Source organism: Hemitrygon akajei, chromosome 11, assembly GCF_048418815.1.
Source record: "Hemitrygon akajei chromosome 11, sHemAka1.3, whole genome shotgun sequence".
Lineage (NCBI taxonomy): Eukaryota > Metazoa > Chordata > Chondrichthyes > Myliobatiformes > Dasyatidae > Hemitrygon > Hemitrygon akajei.
The window spans coordinates 98,099,113-98,116,229 of NC_133134.1; the positions used below are offsets into that span (position 1 = coordinate 98,099,113).

General features: G+C 50.5%; 1 long non-coding RNA gene across 1 annotated transcript in view; it reads left to right on the top strand.

Annotated features, from left to right (window-relative positions):
- Positions 1–1,813: 1,813 nt before the first annotated feature.
- Positions 1,814–17,117, top strand: part of LOC140735142 (uncharacterized) — a 110,301-nt gene continuing 94,997 nt past the window's right edge. Inside the window, exon 1 of the long non-coding RNA XR_012100704.1 lies at positions 1,814–1,971. This is a non-coding gene — a long non-coding RNA (uncharacterized lncRNA). The remainder of the gene's footprint in view (positions 1,972–17,117) is intronic.

The following is a 17,117-nucleotide window of genomic DNA, read 5'->3' on the forward strand; positions in this document are numbered from 1 at the left end:
CTACACACAAAGACGGACAATCAATCAATGTGCAAAAGACAACAAACTGTATAAAAACAATAAGAGGGAAAATAATAAGAACAAATAAATAATATTGAGAAGGTGAGCGGTAGAGTCCTTGACAGTGAGACCATGGGCTGTAGAATCAAGTCAGAGTTGCGGTGAGTGGGGTTATCCTCTTTGGTTTAGGAGCTTGATGTACATATATGGAACGTGTTGCCGGAGGGAGTAGCTGAGGCCTGTACAATAATCCACAGAGTGCCTGAGGAGCTCAGCAGATGAGGCAGCATCTACGGAGAAAAATAAACAGTCAACATGTTGAGCTGAGACCCTTCATCAAGACTGGCAAGGAGGGGGCAGAAGCCGGAGTAAGATGGTGGGTGTGGGGAGGGAGTACAAACTGGCAGGTGATAGGCGAAACAACCTTTAAAATACGTTTGGACAGGTATATGGATAGGAAGGCTTGGAACAACACGAGCCCTCAGCAGACAACTGGGACTAGCATGGTTGGGGCATCTTGATCGGCATGGACAAATTGGGCCGAAGGGCCTGCGTCTGTGCTATATGGCTCTGTGAAGTAATGAGAGTTGCAGTCTGAAGGGGAAGGTTCGGGAGAGTTTTCGCACCCACACCGGATGGAAAATTGAACATCCTTAACAGTGATAATGAGCAGAGAGAACGGAGTCCAAGTTCATAGGTCACAGGAAGTGCCTACACAGGATGGTTAGACGGCAAATGGTATGCTTGCCTTTATTTATCAAGGTATTGAGTTCAAAGGTCAGGAAGTTATGTTACAGCTTTATAAAACTCTCGTTAAGCCATATTTAGAATATTATATACAGTTCTGATCACCCCATATAGGAAGGATGTGGAGGTTTTGGAGAGAGTGCAGAAGAGCTTTACCAGAGAGTTGCCAGAATTTAGAGGGCATCTGCGATCATGAAAGTTTGGATAAACTTGGGTTGTTTCCTCTGGAGTGGCGGAGGATGAGGGGAGATCTGCTAGAAGTGCATAAGATTATGAGAGGCATAGACAGAGTAGACGGGCAAGCTTTGAAATGACTAATTCCAGAGAGCATACATTTAAGGTGGGAAAAAGTAAGTTCAAAGTGGAGGGTGGTAAGTGTCTGGAATGCGTTGCCTAGGATGGTGGTAGAGGCAGAAACATTGCAGCACACTAAAATGCAGGAGCAACTCAGCCAGCCAGGCAGCATCTACAGAAAAGAGTGCAGGCCACATTTCGGGCCGAACTCCTTCCTTCAAGACTTTTTTTCTCCAGTCCTGAGGAAGCATGCCGGCCTGAAATGTGGGCTGTTCTGTTTTGCATAGATGCTGCCTGGCCTGCTGAGTTCCTCGTGCATTCTGTGTGCGGCGTTAGGATTTTCAGCATTTGCAGATCTCCTCTTGTTTGAGGCAGAAGCATTGTAGATCTTTAAGAGGCGTTTAGATAGGCACATGAGTGTGAGGGAAATGGAAGGACATGGACATTGTGTGGGCAGAAGAGATCAGTATCGCTAGCCATTTGATTACTAATTTAATTGATTCGGCACAACATTGTGGGCCAAACAACCTGTTTCTCTGCTATACTGTCCTATGTCCTATGTTCTATCAGTAAGTCTGCAGATTCCGGATTATCTAAGATAAACACGAACACTTAGAGGGAAAGGCTGTGGGAAGAAAAACGGAGTTAACATATGTCAAAACGCAGAAGTCCCTCTGTCAGGACGAGGAACGTCTGCGGCAGTTTGGAATGGAAAATTGTTCTCCTTATCTCCCTCCCCCTCGCCTCTCCTTCCTGTTTGTGCCGTAAATTGAAATGCTGCACAATAAACTCTCCGCGCAGATGTTTGCAGAGAGATATGCGCTGTTCCTCATCAATAACTACAAATTTAATCTGTTGAGATGTCTCCTGGGAACCGTGCAGATTAGAATCAACTCAAGCGTGCGAAACAACGCAGGCAATCTGGAGGGGGTAAGTGGGGGGGGGGGGGAGCCTGCGCCTCTTCGCACAGACATAGAATGTCCCGACGCGCCAAGGAGCCGCAGAAATCCTTCTGAGAGCAAGGAAACAGATGGAGATGCCGCGGGCATCCTCAGAAATGCTGACGACGGGATTGTTGTCGAGGGATAACTTCATCTACGTGTGTAGCACCTCACCCTTTGACACTGGTGCACCCTCGGCCACATCCCTCTAACCAGGCTTACTACCGCCCCTACCAGAGTTGAATGCTCCCTCACCGATGCCCCACCAACCTCACTGCGCAGACCCCATTCAGCGCCCCAATAGGGCCACACTCGTTCAGCATCGATCCACCCACAGGGTGACGCTCCCTCTGTACTGCCCCTCCCACAGTGTAACCCTCCCCCAGTACCCCCTACACAGTGTGGCCCTCCTTCAGTATCACCCCTCCCACAGTGTCACCATCCCTAAATTGCGCCCCACCCACCATGTGACCTTCCCTTAGTAACGCCCTTTTCAAACTGTGACGCTCCCTCAGTACTGACCCTCCCACGGTATGAGATTTAATCAGGACCACCCTTCCCAAAAGTGTGGCACGCCCTCAGTGCCTCTCCTCTCACAGTAGGAACTTCCCTCTGCACCGCCCACTCCCCACAGCCTCTCAGTGCTGCACCTCCCACAATTTACCCTCCATCACTACGACCCCTCAAACTGTGTGGCGCTTCCTCAATGTGCTCCCTCCGATTGTGAGACCCTCCTTCATAATGTTCCCTCAGATAGCGTGACATACGCTATAAAGTCCAATTAATAGTGACCACACACAATGACCTCCTGTGACAATCTGACCCTCCATGACTGAACTCCCTCGGACATTCTGACCCTACCTCAGTGAATTGACCCTCATTCAGTTATCTCCCTCTGCCAGTTTGACACTACTTCCGAAAGCTCCTTCAAACAGGACGCATCATCCTCTCACAGTGAGCTCCCCCAAAAGCGTGATACTCCCCAGTTAGATTGCTCCAACAGTCACATCCTTCCACACTGAGTTCCATCTGAGATTGTGAGCTTCCCTCAAGTGAGCTCAGAGACTGTGACACTCCCGAAAATTTCTCGCTTTGCCAGTGAGTCCCACCCACAGTGAAATCACTCTAACAGTGATGCTCCCTCAGTGTGACAGTCTGATCATTCTCTCTGAGCTCCCCCTGAATTTTCTGCACCTTCATAGGGAGATCCCTCTCCTGTGTGCATCGCTCACTCAATCTCAGATTCTGACCCTCCAACAGTGACACCCCTCTGACAGTGAGACCCTCCCTCAGTGAGATCCCAATGGGAGTGAGAATCCACATCAGTGAGATCCCTATGACAGTGAAACTCCTTCGGTGAGATCCCTATGACTGTGAGACCCTCCCTCAGTGAGATCCCTATGACAGTGAGAATCTCCCTCAGTGAGATCCCTATGACTGTGAGACCCTCCCTCTCTGAGATCCTGGTGACTGTCTAAATCCTCCCTCAGTGAGATCCCTACGACAGTGAATATCCCTCGGTGTGATCAGTGTGACAGTGAGACCCTCCCTCAGTGAGATCCCTATGACTGTGAGACCCTCCCTCACTGATATCCATATGACAGTGAGAAGCTCCCTCACTGAGATCCCTATGACTGTGAGAATCTACCTCAGGGAGATCCCTATGACAGTGAGACCCTCCCTCAGTGAGATACCTATGACTGTGAGACCCTCCCTCAGTGAGATCCCTACAACACTGAAACTCCTTCGCTGAGATCCCTATGACAGTGAATCCCTCCCTCAGTGAGATCCCTATGACTGTGAGACCCTCCCTCACTGATATCCATATGACAGTGAGAAGCTCCCTCAGTGTGATCCCTATGACTGTGAGACCCTCCCTCAGTGAGATCCCTATGACAGTGAGAATCTCCCTCAGTGAGATCCCTATGACTGTGAGACACTCCCTCAGTGAGATTCCTATGACTGTGAGAATCACCCTCAGTGAGATCCCTACGACAGTGAATATCCCTCGGTGTGATCAGTGTGACAGTGAGACCCTCCCTCATTGAGATCCCAATGACAATGAGACTCTCCCTCATTGAGATCCCTATGACTGTGAGACCCTCCATCACTGAGATCCCTATGACTGTGAGACCCTCCCTCAGTGACATCCCTGTGAATGTGAGACACTCCCTCAGTGAATTACCTGTGACTGTGAGACTCTCCCTCAGTGAGATCCTGATGACTGTAAGACCCTCACTCTGTCAGATCCCTATGTCTGTGAGACCCTCCCTCAGTGAGATCCCTATGACTGTGAGACACTCCCTTAGTGAGATCCCTATGACTGTGAGACCCTCCCTCACTGATATCCATATGACAGTGAGAAACTCCCTCAGTGAGATCCCTCTGACTGTGAGACCCTCCCTCAGTGACATCCCTATGACAGTGAGACCCTCCCTCAGTGAGATCCCTATGACTGTGAGACCCTCCCTCAGTGACATCCCTATGACTGTGAGACCCTCCCTCAGTGAGATCCCTATGACTGTGAGACCCTCCCTCACTGATATCCATATGACAGTGAGAAACTCCCTCAGTGAGATCACTATGACTGTGAGACACTCCCTCAGTGAGATTCCTATGGAGGTAAGACCTCCCTCAGTGTGATCCCTATGACTGTGAGACCCTCCCTCACTGAGATCCCATATGACAGTGAGAAACTCCCTGTGACATCCCTGTGAATGTGAGACACTCCCTCAGTGAATTCCCTGTGACTGTGAGACCCTCACTCTGTCAGATCCCTATGTCTGTGAGACCCTCCCTCAGTGAGATCCCCGTGATTCTGAGATACTCCCTCAGTGAGATCCCTATGACTGTGAGACCCTCCCTCACTGATATCCCTATGTCAGTGAGACCCTCCCTCAGTGAGATCCCTATGACTGTGAGACCCTCCCTCACTGAGATCCCATATGACAGTGAGAAACTCCCTCAGTGAGATCCCTATGACTGTGAGAAACTCCCTCAGTGAGATCCCTATGACAGTGAGAATCTCCCTCAATGACATCCCTATGACAGTGAGAAACTCCCTCAGTGAGATCCCTATGACTGTGAGACCCTCCCTCAGTGAGATTCCTATGACAGTGAGAATCTCCCTCAATGACATCCCTGTGACTGTGAGATGCTCCCTCAGTGAGATCCCTATGACTGTGAGACGCTCCCTCAGTGAGATCCCTATGACTGTGAGACCCTCCCTCAGTGAGATCCCATATGACTGTCAGATCCTCCCTCAGTGAAATCCCTATGACTGTGAGACCCCCCCCCCTCAGTGACATCCCTATGACAGTGAGAATCTCCCTCAGTGACATCCATGTGACTGTGAGAATCTCCCTCAGTGAGATCCCTATGACTGTGAGACCCTCCCTCAGTGAGATTCCTATGACTGTGAGACCCTCCCTCAGTGAGATCCCTATGACAGTGAGAATCTCCCTCAATGACATCCCTGTGACTGTGAGACCCTCCCTCAGTGAGATCCCTATGATTGTGAGAAACTCCCTCAGTGAGATCCCTATGACTGTGAGACCCTCCTTCACTGAGATCCCTATGACAGTGAGACCCTCCCTCAGTGCGATTCCTATGAAGGTCAGACCCTCCCTCAGTGAGATCCCTATGACTGTCAGATCCTCCCTCAGTGAGATCCCTATGACAGTGAGAATCTCCCTCAGTGAGATCTCTATGACTGTGAGACCCTCCCTCATTCAGATCCCTATGACTGTCAGATCCTCCCTCAGTGAGATCCCTATGACTGTGAGACCCTCCCTCAGTGACATCCCTATAACAGTGAGAATCTCCCTCAATGACATCCCTGTGACTGTGAGCACCACACTCAATGAGATCCCTCTGACTCTGAGACTCTCCCTCACTGAGATCCCTATGATTGTGAGAATCTCCCTCAGAGAGATCCCTATGACTGTGAGACTCTCCCTCAGTGAGATCCCTGTGACTGTGAGACTCTCCCTCAGTGAGATCCCCGTGATTGTGAGACCCTCCTTTAGTGAGATCCCTATGACTGTGAGACACTCCCTCAGTTGGATCCTTATCACAGTGAGACCCTCCCTCAGTGAATTCCCTATGACTGTGAGAACCACCCTCAGTGAGATCCCTATGACTGTGAGATCCTCCCTCAGTGAGATTCCTATGAAGTTCAGACCTACCTCAGTGAGATCCCTATGACTGTGAGCACCAGACTCAATGAGATCCCTCTGACTCTGAGACTCTCCCTCACTGAGATCCCTATGACAGTGAATCCCTCCCTCAGTGAGATCCCTATGACTGTGAGACCCTCCCTCACTGAGATTCCTATGAAGTTCAGACCTCCCTCAGTGAGATCCCTATGACTGTGAGACCGTCCCTCACTGAGATCCCATATGACAGTCAGAAACTCCCTCAGTGAGATTCCTATGACTGTGAGACCCTCACTCAGTGAGATCCCTATGACAGTGAGAATCTCCGTCAGTGAGATCCCTATGAAAGTGAGACCGTCCCTCACTGAGATCCCATATGACAGTGAGAAACTCCCTCAGTGAGATCCCTATGACTGTGAGACTCTCCCTCAGTGAGATCCCTGTGACTGTGAGACTCTCCCTCAGTGAGATCCCTATGACTGTGAGACTCTCCCTCAGTGAGATCCTGATGACTGTAAGACCCTCCCACAGTGAGATCCCTATGACTGTGAGACACTCCCTCAGTTGGATCCTTATCACAGTGAGACCCACCCTCAGTGAATTCCCTATGAGTGTGAGATCATCCCTCAGTGAGATTCCTATGAAGTTCAGACCTACCTCAGTGAGATCCCTATGACTGTGAGCACCAGACTCAATGAGATCCCTCTGACTCTCAGACTCTCCCTCACTGAGATCCCTATGACAGTGAATCCCTCCCTCAGTGAGATCCCTATGACTGTGAGACCCTCCCTCACTGAGATTCCTATGAAGTTCAGACCTCCCTCAGTGAGATCCCTATGACTGTGAGACCGTCCCTCACTGAGATCCCATATGACAGTGAGAAACTCCCTCAGTGAGATTCCTATGACTGTGAGACCCTCACTCAGTGAGATCCCTATGACAGTCAGAATCTCCGTCAGTGAGATCCCTATGTCAGTGAGACCGTCCCTCACTGAGATCCCATATGACAGTGAGAAACTCCCTCAGTGAGATCCCTATGACTGTGAGACTCTCCCTCAGTGAGATCCCTATGACTGTGAGACCCTCCCTCAGTGAGATCCCTGTGACTGTGAGACTCTCCCTCAGTGAGATCCCTATGACTGTGAGACTCTCCCTCAGTGAGATCCTGATGACTGTAAGACCCTCCCACAGTGAGATCCCTATGACTGTGAGACACTCCCTCAGTTGGATCCTTATCACAGTGAGACCCTCCCTCAGTGAATTCCCTATGACTGTTAGACCCACCCTCAGTGAGATCCCTATGACAGCGAGAACCTACCTCAGTGAGATCCCTATGACTGTGAGCACCAAACTCAATGAGATCACTCTGACTCTGAGACTCTCCCTCACTGAGATCCCTATGACAGTGAATCCCTCCCTCCGTGAGATCCCTATGACTGTGAGAAACTCCCTCAGTGAGATCCCTCTGACTGTGAGACCCTCCCTCACTGATGTCCATATGACAGTGAGAAGCTCCCTCAGTGAGATCCCTCTGACTGTGAGACACTCCCTCAGTGAGATTCCTATGAAGTTCAGACCTCCCTCAGTGAGATCCCTATGACTGTGAGACCGTCCCTCACTGAGATCCCATATGACAGTGAGAAACTCCCTCAGTGAGATCCCTATGACAGTGAGACCCTCCCTCAGTGAGATTCCTATAACAGTCAGATCCTCCCTCAGTGAGATCCCTATGACTGTGAGACCCTCCCTCATTCAGATCCCTATGACTGTCAGATCCTCCCTCAGTGAGATCCCTATGACTGTGAGACCCTCCCTCAGTGACATCCCTATGACAGCGAGAATCTCCCTCAATGACATCCCTGTGACTGTGAGAATCTCCCTCAGTGAGATCCCATATGACAGTGAGAAGCTCCCTCAGTGAGATCACTATGACTGTCAGACCCTCCCTCGGTGAGATCCGTATGACTGTGAGACCCTCCCTCAGTGAGATCATTATGACAGTGAGAATCTCCCTCAATGACATCCCTGTGACTGTGAGACCCTCCCTCGGTGAGATCCCTATGACAGTGAGACATTACCTCAGTGAGAATCCTATGACAGCGAGACCCTCCCTCAGTGAGATCCCTATGACTGTGAGACCCTCCCTCAGTGAGATCCCTATGACTGTGAGAAACTCCCACAGTGAGATCCCTATGACCGTGAGGCCCTCCCTCTCTGAGATCCCGGTGACTGTCAGATCCTCCCTCAGTGAGATCCCTATGACAGTGAGAACCTCTCTCAGTGAGATCACAATGACTGCGAGACCCTCCCTCATTCAGATCCCTATGACTGTCAGATCCTCCCTCAGTGAGATCCCTATGACTGTGAGACCCTCCCTCAGTGAGATCCCTATGACTGTCAGATCCTCCCTCAGTGACATCCCTATGACAGCGAGAATCTCCCTCAATGACATCCCTGTGACTGTGAGAATCTCCCTCAGTGAGATCCCTATGACTGTGAGACACTCCCTCACTGAGATCCCATATGACAGTGAGAAGCTCCCTCAGTGAGATCACTGTGACTGTCAGACCCTCCCTCAGTGAGATCCCTATGACAGTGAGAATCTCCGTCAGTGAGATCCCTATGACTGTGAGTCCCTCCCTGAGTGAGATCCCTATGACTGTGAGACTCTCCCTCAATGAGATCCCTATGACTGTGAGACCCTCCCTTAGTAAGATCCCTATGACTGTGAGACACTCCCTCATTTGGATCCTTATCACAGTGAGACGCTCCCTCAGTCAGATCCCTATGACTGTGAGAACCACCCTCAGTGAGATCACAATGACTGTCAGCACCACACTCAATGAGATCCCTCTGACTCTGAGACTCTCCCTCACTGAGATCCCTATGACAGTGAGAAACTCCCTCAGTGAGATCCCTATGACTGTGAGACCCTCCCTCAGTGAGATCATTATGACAGTGAGAATCTCCCTCAATGACATCCCTGTGACTGTGAGAAACTCCCACAGTGAGATCCCTATGACTGTGAGAATCTCCCTCAGTGAGATCCCTATGACTGTGAGACATTACCTCAGTGAGAATCCTATGACAGCGAGACCTTCCCTCAGTGAGATCCCAATGACTGTGAGCCCCTCCCTCAGTGAGATCCCTAGGACTGTGAGAAACTCCCACAGTGAGATCCCTATGACTGTGAGACCCTCCCTCACTGAGATCCCTGTGACTGTCAGATCCTCCCTCAGTGAGATCTCTATGACAGTGAGAATCTCCCTCAGTGAGATCCCTATGACTGTGAGACCCTCCCTCAGTGAGATCCCTATGACAGTCTGAATCTCCCTCAATGACATCCCTATGACTGGGAGACCCTCCCTCAGTGAGATCCCTATGACAGTGAGAACCTCTCTCAGTGAGATATCTATGACTATGAGTCCCATCCTCAGTGATATCACAATGACTGTGAGAACCTCCCTCAATGACATCCCTATGACTGGGACACCCTCCCTCAGTGAGATCCCTATGACTGTGAGATCCTCCCTCAGTGAGATTCCTATGAAGTTCAGACCTACCTCAGTGAGATCCCTATGACTGTGAGCACCAGACTCAATGAGATCCCTCTGACTCTGAGACTCTCCCTCACTGAGATCCCTATGACAGTGAATCCCTCCCTCAGTGAGATCCCTATGACTGTGAGACCCTCCCTCACTGAGATTCCTATGAAGTTCAGACCTCCCTCAGTGAGATCCCTATGACTGTGAGACCGTCCCTCACTGAGATCCCATATGACAGTGAGAAACTCCCTCAGTGAGATTCCTATGACTGTGAGACCCTCACTCAGTGAGATCCCTATGACAGTGAGAATCTCCGTCAGTGAGATCCCTATGTCAGTGAGACCGTCCCTCACTGAGATCCCATATGACAGTGAGAAACTCCCTCAGTGAGATCCCTATGACTGTGAGACTCTCCCTCAGTGAGATCCCTATGACTGTGAGACCCTCCCTCAGTGAGATCCCTGTGACTGTGAGACTCTCCCTCAGTGAGATCCCTATGACTGTGAGACTCTCCCTCAGTGAGATCCTGATGACTGTAAGACCCTCCCACAGTGAGATCCCTATGACTGTGAGCACCAAACTCAATGAGATCACTCTGACTCTGAGACTCTCCCTCACTGAGATCCCTATGACAGTGAATCCCTCCCTCCGTGAGATCCCTATGACTGTGAGAAACTCCCTCAGTGAGATCCCTCTGACTGTGAGACCCTCCCTCACTGATATCCATATGACAGTGAGAAACTCCCTCAGTGAGATCCCTCTGACTGTGAGACACTCCCTCAGTGAGATTCCTATGAAGTTCAGACCTCCCTCAGTGAGATCCCTATGACTGTGAGACCGTCCCTCACTGAGATCCCATATGACAGTGAGAAACTCCCTCAGTGAGATCCCTATGACAGTGAGACCCTCCCTCAGTGAGATTCCTATAACAGTCAGATCCTCCCTCAGTGAGATCCCTATGACTGTGAGACCCTCCCTCATTCAGATCCCTATGACTGTCAGATCCTCCCTCAGTGAGATCCCTATGACTGTGAGACCCTCCCTCAGTGACATCCCTATGACAGCGAGAATCTCCCTCAATGACATCCCTGTGACTGTGAGAATCTCCCTCAGTGAGATCCCATATGACAGTGAGAAGCTCCCTCAGTGAGATCACTATGACTGTCAGACCCTCCCTCGGTGAGATCCGTATGACTGTGAGACCCTCCCTCAGTGAGATCATTATGACAGTGAGAATCTCCCTCAATGACATCCCTGTGACTGTGAGACCCTCCCTCGGTGAGATCCCTATGACAGTGAGACATTACCTCAGTGAGAATCCTATGACAGCGAGACCCTCCCTCAGTGAGATCCCTATGACTGTGAGACCCTCCCTCAGTGAGATCCCTATGACTGTGAGAAACTCCCACAGTGAGATCCCTATGACCGTGAGGCCCTCCCTCTCTGAGATCCCGGTGACTGTCAGATCCTCCCTCAGTGAGATCCCTATGACAGTGAGAACCTCTCTCAGTGAGATCACAATGACTGCGAGACCCTCCCTCATTCAGATCCCTATGACTGTCAGATCCTCCCTCAGTGAGATCCTTATGACTGTGAGACCCTCCCTCAGTGAGATCCCTATGACTGTCAGATCCTCCCTCAGTGACATCCCTATGACAGCGAGAATCTCCCTCAATGACATCCCTGTGACTGTGAGAATCTCCCTCAGTGAGATCCCATATGACAGTGAGAAGCTCCCTCAGTGAGATCACTATGACTGTCAGACCCTCCCTCAGTGAGATCCCTATGACAGTGAGAATCTCCGTCAGTGAGATCCCTATGACTGTGAGTCCCTCCCTGAGTGAGATCCCTATGACTGTGAGACTCTCCCTCAATGAGATCCCTATGACTGTGAGACCCTCCCTTAGTAAGATCCCTATGACTGTGAGACACTCCCTCATTTGGATCCTTATCACAGTGAGACGCTCCCTCAGTCAGATCCCTATGACTGTGAGAACCACCCTCAGTGAGATCACAATGACTGTCAGCACCACACTCAATGAGATCCCTCTGACTCTGAGACTCTCCCTCACTGAGATCCCTATGACAGTGAGAAACTCCCTCAGTGAGATCCCTATGACTGTGAGACCCTCCCTCAGTGAGATCATTATGACAGTGAGAATCTCCCTCAATGACATCCCTGTGACTGTGAGAAACTCCCACCGTAAGATCCCTATGACTGTGAGAATCTCCCTCAGTGAGATCCCTATGACTGTGAGACATTACCTCAGTGAGAATCCTATGACAGCGAGACCTTCCCTCAGTGAGATCCCAATGACTGTGAGCCCCTCCCTCAGTGAGATCCCTAGGACTGTGAGAAACTCCCACAGTGAGATCCCTATGACTGTGAGACCCTCCCTCACTGAGATCCCTGTGACTGTCAGATCCTCCCTCAGTGAGATCTCTATGACAGTGAGAATCTCCCTCAGTGAGATCCCTATGACTGTGAGACCCTCCCTCAGTGAGATCCCTATGACAGCCTGAATCTCCCTCAATGACATCCCTATGACTGGGAGACCCTCCCTCAGTGAGATCCCTATGACAGTGAGAACCTCTCTCAGTGAGATATCTATGACTATGATTCCCATCCTCAGTGATATCACAATGACTGTGAGAACCTCCCTCAATGACATCCCTATGACTGGGAGACCCTCCCTCAGTGAGATTCCTATGACTGTGAGACATTACCTCAGTGAGAATCCTGACAGCGAGACTCTCCCTCAGTGAGATCCCTATGACTGTGAGAAACTCCCTCAGTGAGATCCCTATGACTGTGAGAACCTCTCTCAGTGAGATATCTATGACTATGATTCCCATCCTCAGTGATATCACAATGACTGTGAGAACCTCCCTCAATGACATCCCTATGACTGGGAGACCCTCCCTCAGTGAGATCCCTATGACTCTGAGCACCACACTCAATGAGATCCCTCTGACTCTGAGACTCTCCCTCACTGAGATCCCTATGACAGTGAATCACTCGAGATCCCTATGACTGTGAGACCCTCCCTCACTGATATCCATATGACAGTGAGAAACTCCCTCAGTGAGATCCCTATGACTGTGAGACACTCCCTCAGTGAGATTCCTATGACTGTCAGATCCTCCCTCAGTGAGATCCCTTTGACTGTGAGACCCTCCCTCAGTGACATCCCTATGACAGTGAGAATCTCCCTCAATGACATCCCTGTGACTGTGAGAATCTCCTTCAGTGAGATCCCTATGACTGTGAGACCCTCCCTCACTGAGATCCCATATGACAGTGAGAAACTCACTCAGTGAGATCCCTATGACTGTGAGACCCTCCCTCAGTGAGATTCCTATGACTGTGAGACCCTCCCTCAGTGAGATTCCTATGACTGTGAGACATTACCTCAGTGAGAATCCTGACAGCGAGACTCTCCCTCAGTGAGATCCCTATGACTGTGAGAAACTCCCTCAGTGAGATCCCTATGACTGTGAGACTCTCCTTCAGTGACATCCCTATGACTGTGAGACACTCCCTCAGTGAGATTCCTATGACTGTCAGATCCTCCCTCATTCAGATCCCTATGACTGTCAGATCCTCCCTCAGTGAGATCCCTATGACTGTGAGACACTCCCTCAGTGACATCCCTATGACACTGAGAATCTCCCTCACTGACATCCCTGTGACTGTGAGAATCTCCTTCAGTGAGATCCCTATGACTGTGAGTCCCTCCCTCATTCAGATCCCTATGACTGTCAGATCCACCCTCAGTGAGATCCCTATGACTGTGAGACCCTCCCTCAGTGACATCCCTATGACAGCGAGAATCTCCCTCAATGACATCCCTGTGACTGTGAGAATCTCCCTCAGTGAGATCCCATATGACAGTGAGAAGCTCCCTCAGTGAGATCACTATGACTGTCAGACCCTCCCTCGGTGAGATCCGTATGACTGTGAGACCCTCCCTCAGTGAGATCATTATGACAGTAAGAATCTCCCTCAATGACATCCCTGTGACTGTGAGACCCTCCCTCGGTGAGATCCCTATGACAGTGAGACATTACCTCAGTGAGAATCCTATGACAGCGAGACCCTCCCTCAGTGAGATCCCTATGACTGTGAGAAACTCCCACCGTGAGATCCCTATGACTGTGAGAATCTCCCTCAGTGAGATCCCTATGACTGTGAGACATTACCTCAGTGAGAATCCTATGACAGCGAGACCTTCCCTCAGTGAGATCCCAATGACTGTGAGCCCCTCCCTCAGTGAGATCCCTAGGACTGTGAGAAACTCCCACAGTGAGATCCCTGTGACTGTGAGACCCTCCCTCACTGAGATCCCTGTGACTGTCAGATCCTCCCTCAGTGAGATCTCTATGACAGTGAGAATCTCCCTCAGTGAGATCCCTATGACTGTGACACCCTCCCTCAGTGAGATCCCTATGACAGCCTGAATCTCCCTCAATGACATCCCTATGACTGGGAGACCCTCCCTCAGTGAGATCCCTATGACAGTGAGAACCTCTCTCAGTGAGATATCTATGACTATGATTCCCATCCTCAGTGATATCACAATGACTGTGAGAACCTCCCTCAATGACATCCCTATGACTGGGAGACCCTCCCTCAGTGAGATCCCTATGACTCTGAGCACCACACTCAATGAGATCCCTCTGACTCTGAGACTCTCCCTCACTGAGATCCCTATGACAGTGAATCACTCGAGATCCCTATGACTGTGAGACCCTCCCTCACTGATATCCATATGACAGTGAGAAACTCCCTCAGTGAGATCCCTATGACTGTGAGACACTCCCTCAGTGAGATTCCTATGACTGTCAGATCCTCCCTCAGTGAGATCCCTTTGACTGTGAGACCCTCCCTCAGTGACATCCCTATGACAGTGAGAATCTCCCTCAATGACATCCCTGTGACTGTGAGAATCTCCTTCAGTGAGATCCCTATGACTGTGAGACCCTCCCTCACTGAGATCCCATATGACAGTGAGAAACTCACTCAGTGAGATCCCTATGACTGTGAGACCCTCCCTCAGTGAGATTCCTATGACTGTGAGACCCTCCCTCAGTGAGATTCCTATGACTGTGAGACATTACCTCAGTGAGAATCCTGACAGCGAGACTCTCCCTCAGTGAGATCCCTATGACTGTGAGAAACTCCCTCAGTGAGATCCCTATGACTGTGAGACCCTCCCTCAGTGACATCCCTATGACTGTGAGACACTCCCTCAGTGAGATTCCTATGACTGTCAGATCCTCCCTCATTCAGATCCCTATGACTGTCAGATCCTCCCTCAGTGAGATCCCTATGACTGTGAGACACTCCCTCAGTGACATCCCTATGACACTGAGAATCTCCCTCAATGACATCCCTGTGACTGTGAGAATCTCCTTCAGTGAGATCCCTATGACTGTGAGACCCTCCCTCTCTGAGATCCCATATGACAGTGAGAAACTCACTCAGTGAGATCCCTATGACAGTGAGACATTACCTCAGTGAGAATCCTAAGACAGCGAGACTCTCCCTCAGTGAGATCCCTATGACTGTGAGACTCTCCCTCAGTGAGATCCCTATGACTGTGAGACCCTCCCTCAGTGACATCCCTATGACTGTGAGACACTCCCTCACTGAGATCCGTATGACAGTGACACATTTCCTCAGTCAGATCCATATTACCGTGAGACCCTCCCTCTCTGAGATCCCGGTGACTGTCAGATCCTCCCTCAGTGAGATTCCTATGAATGTGAGACCTTCCCTCAGTGAGATCCCTATGACTGTGAGACCCTCCCTCTCTGAGATCCCGGTGACTGTCAGATCCTCCCTCAGTGACATCCCTATGACTGTGAGACCCTCCCTCAGTGAGATCCCCAGGACTGTGAGAACCTCATCAGTGAGATCCCCAGGACTGTGAGACCCTCCCTCAGTGAGATTCCTATGAAGTTCAGACCTCCCTCAATGAGCTCCCTATGACTGTGAGACCCTCCCTCACTGAGATCCCATATGACAGTGAGAAACTCCCTCAGTGAGATCCCTGTGACTGTGAGACCCTCCCTCAGTGAGATCCCTATGACAGTGAGACATTACCTCAGTGAGAATCCTAAGACAGCGAGACTCTCCCTCAGTGAGATCCCTATGACTGTGAGACTCTCCCTCAGTGAGATCCCTATGACTGTGAGACCCTCCCTCAGTGACATCCCTATGACTGTGAGACCCTCCCTCACTGAGATCCCTATGACAGTGAGACATTACCTCAGTGAGAATCCTAAGACAGCGAGACTCTCCCTCAGTGAGATCCCTATGACTGTGAGACTCTCCCTCAGTGAGATCCCTATGACTGTGAGACCCTCCCTCAGTGACATCCCTATGACTGTGAGACACTCCCTCACTGAGATCCGTATGACAGTGACACATTTCCTCAGTCAGATCCATATTACCGTGAGACCCTCCCTCTCTGAGATCCCGGTGACTGTCAGATCCTCCCTCAGTGAGATTCCTATGAATGTGAGACCTTCCCTCAGTGAGATCCCTATGACTGTGAGACCCTCCCTCTCTGAGATCCCGGTGACTGTCAGATCCTCCCTCAGTGACATCCCTATGACTGTGAGACCCTCCCTCAGTGAGATCCCCAGGACTGTGAGAACCTCTCTCAGTGAGATCCCCAGGACTGTGAGACCCTCCCTCAGTGAGATTCCTATGAAGTTCAGACCTCCCTCAGTGAGATCCCTATGACTGTGAGACCCTCCCTCACTGAGATCCCATATGACAGTGAGAAACTCCCTCAGTGAGATCCCTATGACTGTGAGTCCCTCCCTGAGTGAGATCCCTATGACTGTGAGACTCTCCCTCAATGAGATCCCTATGACTGTGAGACCCTCCCTTAGTAAGATCCCTATGACTGTGAGACACTCCCTCATTTGGATCCTTATCACAGTGAGACGCTCCCTCAGTCAGATCCCTATAACTGTGAGAACCACCCTCAGTGAGATCACAATGACTGTCAGCACCACACTCAATGAGATCCCTCTGACTCTGAGACTCTCCCTCACTGAGATCCCTATGACAGTGAGAAACTCCCTCAGTGAGATCCCTATGACTGTGAGAACCTCCCTCAGTGCGATCATTATGACAGTGAGAATCTCCCTCAATGACATCCCTGTGACTGTGAGAAACTCCCACAGTGAGATCCCTATGACTGTGAGAATCTCCCTCAGTGAGATCCCTATGACTGTGAGACATTACCTCAGTGAGAATCCTATGACAACGAGACCTTCCCTCAGTGAGATCCCAATGACTGTGAGCCCCTCCCTCAGTGAGATCCCTAGGACTGTGAGAAACTCCCACAGTGAGATCCCTATGACTGTGAGACCCTCCCTCACTGAGATCCCTGTGACTGTCAGATCCTCCCTCA